Source organism: Carettochelys insculpta, chromosome 28 (genome assembly GCF_033958435.1).
Source record: "Carettochelys insculpta isolate YL-2023 chromosome 28, ASM3395843v1, whole genome shotgun sequence".
NCBI classification, from domain to species: Eukaryota; Metazoa; Chordata; order Testudines; family Carettochelyidae; genus Carettochelys; species Carettochelys insculpta.
In genome coordinates, this window is record NC_134164.1 from 7,854,099 (window position 1) to 7,859,521 (window position 5,423).

A 5,423-nucleotide genomic window follows, 5' to 3' on the forward strand; every position below is an offset into this window, starting at 1 on the left:
ACCCAGGCCACGTCCCCCAGAGCATGGCAGTAGCAGAGGCCTTTAACCCCTCAGGACTTCCACACCCCTAGTGCGTGTGTACATCAGTCAGCCGGACAGGGGAGCATTGACATACACTGGACAAGTGTGACTGACACAGCCCACCCCAGAGAAGTTGCTCTGAACCCTCACCCAACTGGAAACAATAAACCAACTCAGCCACCCCGCTTGTCCCCACTTCTGTTCCACCACGCAACCCCCATTCTTACTGCTGAGGTCTCATATTCCCACCCCAGGAGGGAGAGAAGTAGCATTTCCCCATTTTACAAATCAAGTAAGTGAGAGGCTCCATGAGGTCACCTCAGGCGGGTTCCTAAGAGCAGCGCGTCTCATCCACGCGGTTAGATTGCCTTTCAGAACAAATACGCCAAATCTGCAGGCTTGGGGCTTCTGACAGATATTGCTGTCCTAACCACAGAATCGTACTTCGGGCCTCTCTGAAGCAACTGCGAGGCCCTCAGCGTGATTGAAATTGTTGAAATGATTTGTATTGGAAACCAGTGTATTCAGATACGAATGTGCGTGTTGTATTAATACCTGTCGTACTGTTCATGCAGTAAACGCTTTCGTAACCAGCATGCTGTCACCCAGAGCTCTCAAATAGCCAGTGTTTTAACCATAAGTATATTTAGTCACATTTGCCCTGAGTACAATATAGTGAAAGTCAATACAAAGAAATACAGCAAATGCAGTAGGTTTACAGTGTGCGGTACTACTGTTGTTAATAAATAAAGTACTCTGCATACATTTGTGTGTTTCTTAATACAGTCAACCCTCAATATAATGGACGAATGGGAGGTAAGATTCTCCATGGTGGAAACCATCTTATATAGAAGCCATTTCACATTTCTTATTTCTGCACATACACGAGAGCTTGAACTTTTCCACACCTGTTTGGGAACGGCAGGGAGGATGAGCTCTATGGAACGCGGTAATGAACTGTTTGGATCTGGGGCTCCTGCTCCCTGTCACCTGTTCCTCCTTGCTGATAACAGTTTTCTCTCTGAAGATGATTTATGTTTCTCTAACTAATTGCCTCTGGCACTGGGCTTGTTTGTGGAAGGGTATAAAATGCTAGAGTTAGCTGCATCAAGCAGCAGTGCTGGACCTGGTTTTACTAGTGTCCAGTCTGGTTCATCTGTTGCCTTATTGAATTCAATAAAGCTGTTTGTTAGCTGCCTAACCACAGAGAAGTCTTGTGCTTCAACACCGCTATTATCTGTAATATGCGAGGGTTTACCTGCCCACTCACCCTGCCAGGCTCCCCCAGCCCCAGCCCCAGCCCCAGCCCCACCCAAAAACCTGCCACTCACTGGAGGAGCTGCTGGTTCCTGCCGCGTTGCTGGAGCAGCCCCACCATGCAGCCGGAGCTGCCTCACCACATGCAGCTGAAAGCGCCCCACCGCGTGGCCAGAGCCACTTTGCTGCACGCAGCTGGAGGAGCCACTGCACAGCCTGGAGGAGCTGCCACTGGAGCCACCATGTACGTATGGTGGCTCCGGAGGAGGAGGTGGCGGCTCCTCCAGGCTGTGCTAGTGGTAAATCCTTTAACTTTTTTTTGCAGGGGGAGATGATTTTACAGACCCCAGATGACTTTGGGAACAATAGAGGGACTTCCGTTGTTCCCAAAAGTTTGCTAAATCAGGGTCAGTAAAATCATGGGTTTACTGTACAGTATCTAATCTTGTTTTTCTTTAGCATTATGCATTGGTAGGTATACCTCTCTATTATCTGCAATATTTGACTATCTGGCAACCTCCTGGTCCCGGGACTGCTGGACATGAAAGAGTGTACTGATGGGAACTGTCCTTTCAGAGTAAAGTCCGGCAGTTGATTGATGGATACTTGAAAACACCTGGCATCGATTGCCAGTGTATCCAGAGAGGGGAAGATCCAGTCCCTGCTTGTGAGCTCCCAAGTGCTTAGAACTCAGTTGAATAAATTGAACTTTGAGAAGGTAAGACTAATTCCTGAAGTAGTAACCTCAGCAATGACTAGCCTGCATCTCTCAGGGCATTGCTGATGGACTACACAGCAGAGTTTTCCTTTTACTGAGAGCTGAAGCTGACTATGTCAGTTACATCAGGGCGAGCAAACTTTTTATGTTGGGCCCCACTTTTCACCTCTGCAATTTGCAGGGCACCCTCCACCCCAATCTGTCTAACGTCACCCAAACCGATGGAAATTTTGGTTGTGTTCATTAAAAAAAATCTTTCGGCGCATGTGAGAAAATAAGTCTGTAGAACGTAAAACGTTATGAATCAGTTTATAAATGTGAATATGCAGACATAAAACAGTAACAGATTTCAACACTTAATGAGACAGAGAAGCCAAAGACCCAGCAGCCAATCATGCTGTGTGTCCCCCTTACAAAATTTCATGACCCACCCCCAGAGGACTGCCCCCCCCCACTTTGTGCACCCCTGAGTTAGATCCAGGTGTCTGATCTTTCCATGGTAGCCACCTGCCTTAGCTCTCGTTCCACGTTGAAGAGAGGATTGGCTAATTGTTAGAGCTGTGGGAGGGCTGTGTCTAATGACTGGAGCAGCTGCATGGAAGTCCTTCTTGGAAGGGATGGTTGCAGTTCTGCATTGTAGTTTGCCTGACTGAGGGAGCTATTGTTGGGGGATAAGTCAGGACATAAGAAGCTAGATTTTTGTAGTGTTAGGGCTGTGGAATGGGCCCTCCCCGTTTCCTGAAGGCTGCCAGATGGGTGTTCTCCACATTCTGGGTGCAGAAAGGAGACTGGGAATCTGCCCCTTACAAGCACACTTTTCCTAGCTAAGAAGTAGGCATTAGCAAAGAAACTCTACAGCAAACAAGCAGCGGAGCATGCTGGGAAAGCAGAGGTACCTGGTGCCCTTCAAATACAGTGTGTGGAGAGTAACTAGAAGTATGGGGGATAGAGGGAACAGTGAGAACAAGGAAATTACAGCTGGAAGAGATTTGCTCTTTTGACCTGTTAGGTGCGGCCCTGGGGATGGCTCTCGGATGTGCTGACTGTTGTGGGGTGTATGCTAGGAGGAATGGAGGTGGAAATCAGGAATTCCGGATTCCTTTCCTGGTTGTGGGAGTGGAGCGTGATCTGCTGATTAGAGTGGGGAAAACCTGAGATCCTGAGAAATGTTGCCCATACAATGAAGGCAACTTTTTGGTCTTGTTAACTTTTGCTCTGAATATCAAATCAAACAATGGGAACTTCACTGGAACCCCTTCCTCCTCCAGGCCTGGTGCTCCTGTGAGAACCTCCCTGTCTGCCTCCAGACTCACCTCTGATTGTCTAGCTATGGAGCGAGATCTTCCTTTAAGCCAGATATGAGCCATTCTTTTTCTCCAGAGAGACCTGCTTTCTAAGGGCTTGGTATGTCCTACTTTAGTCCAAGAATTCAAGGCTTGTGGACAGGGTTCCCTCTAATTTTTCCCATCCATTGGCAGAATAAATTTTACGTGGACTGAGGCATGTGTGGGATGCGCGCCTGTAATAGAAACACACCTTGTCGGCTGTGGGTGGCTGTGGGCGCTCTGCTAATGTGCCGGGTGGCACCTGAATCTCCCTGGACAGTGCCCCAGTGCTCAGTGTACAAGGAACACTGTTCGTGGCCCAAAGAGTTGGGCTCACTGAAACTGATTCAGTGTGGTGAATGGCCTGCTTTAGAGAGACAAGGACAAGGACTTAATCCCTTCTCTCTGCACCCCTGCCTGTGTTGTAGGTACAGGGGGCAGCTCCCTGGGCTGTCCTGATGCTTGGACAGTGCCTGAGTTATGCAAAGTGCTTTGCTGAATCTGCTGCTCTGATTAGACCTGCAGATTGTAATAGCCGTTGGTGACTTTGATGGAATCAGCAAGCTCTGCAGCTTGGGAGATGTCATTGAGCTGGAGGGTCTGGGAAGGGGGATCATCTCTGTGCCCCAGAGGTCTGATGTGCTGGGACTGGTTCAGGTTGGAGGTAAACCCTGTGAAAGCCCAGATTCTAGCTTCCCAGTGGAATTGAGCAGGTGTTTAGGCTGGGGGGCTCATATGGACTGGGTGGGAAGTGGAAATCATAGAATTCTAGGGCTGGAAGGGACCTCAGGAGGTCACCTAGTCCAGCAAATAGTCCCGGGTCCCTTCTCCTGGTTTTTGATCTTGGGTCTAGGCTGGGGACCCAATTTGCTCTAGGTCAAGCAGTCCTGTTCTACAGCTGGTGTGTAAGGGATGCAAGCTCACTCCCTCTATCCTCTGAGCTGTGCCCCCAGCAGTCTCAGAACATCTGTGTGGTCCTTGGAGCAGGAGGTCTTTGTACTATGTTCTCCTGAGCTGTTCCTCCCAGCTGTGAATGAAACCCAAAGATTAGTTCTGGATTTGAAATCTCAAGGTGTATGTCTCAGGCCTCTGCCCCGCCCCCAACACACACACACTGTGAAATGTTCCTACTTCATGTGATGCACAACCAAGAGAGAGCAGGAAAACATCCCAGCTTAAAGATGGCTTGTTCTGTGCTCCTAGCCAGGAAGTATAGCATGAGGCTGGGTCTTGTGACCCCCTGCTAACAGCTAAACCCTCCAGGACTCTTTCAGAGGGATCTGACTCAGGGGCACCCTGTATACCTTAAACCTTGATAACTGGTACAGGTTGAATGTCTCTGATCCGAAACGCTCTCATCTGGCAACATCTGTTATCCGGAATGATTTTAGTTAGCCAGAGAACCACTTATCAGGGGTGTGGTCAAGTTTTCTGTGGTGCCCTAAAGTTTGTTTACAGCCACCAGGCCTGGCTCTCAGTGTCCTGTGCTGTTATTTAGCTGTAATTTACGCCAAATGTCTTCTAAGAGCCCAGTAAGCAGTGGAAGTATTGGTAATGTGCTAGACAGTATTGACTTCCTTTGGTTCAGCCAATCCTCTCTTTCAGCACCAGTAAGGTCCCAAGGGTGCTGGACTAGAGCGGTTCAACCTGTAAAGATCTCTCTTGTCCTCCCATCCTAGTTTCTCTTCTTACTAGTGTGCATTAAAAATATCAGCATCTATCTGCCCTCCAAGGTTCCCTGTAACTGACACCATGCAAGGCATGATGATCATGAAGGGGGTTTTCCCAGGTGAGGATCATCCATTTCACTGCGGGTGTGCTGACTCCTGTGATTTCCCCAGATGCGGAAAACTCGACTGCATAATCTGTGGCAGTGGGGGACTATGGTCGTGTTTTCCCCTGGAGAAAACGACTGACACCATGCGTTACCTGCTGTCTTGCCACTTAATACTTTCTAATACATTTTAGGAGGCAGTTTGTATGTAATGTAAAGGTGCCTTGTGCACATTGCGGCTCTGGGAGCACACACAGTGACGGCTTTTGAGCTAGTGAGCCACACTGGTCTCTGGCGTTGCTCCATTAATATAGCTTTGGTGAAATCT

The 5,423-nt window shown here is 48.7% G+C and overlaps 1 non-coding gene across 1 annotated transcript; it reads left to right on the plus strand.

Annotated features, from left to right (window-relative positions):
- The first annotated feature begins 5,062 nt into the window (after window positions 1–5,062).
- Window positions 5,063–5,223, plus strand: LOC142002900 (U1 spliceosomal RNA). The gene has a single exon (XR_012642739.1). It is a non-coding gene; the product is annotated as a U1 spliceosomal RNA (small nuclear RNA).
- The last annotated feature ends 200 nt before the right edge of the window (window positions 5,224–5,423 follow it).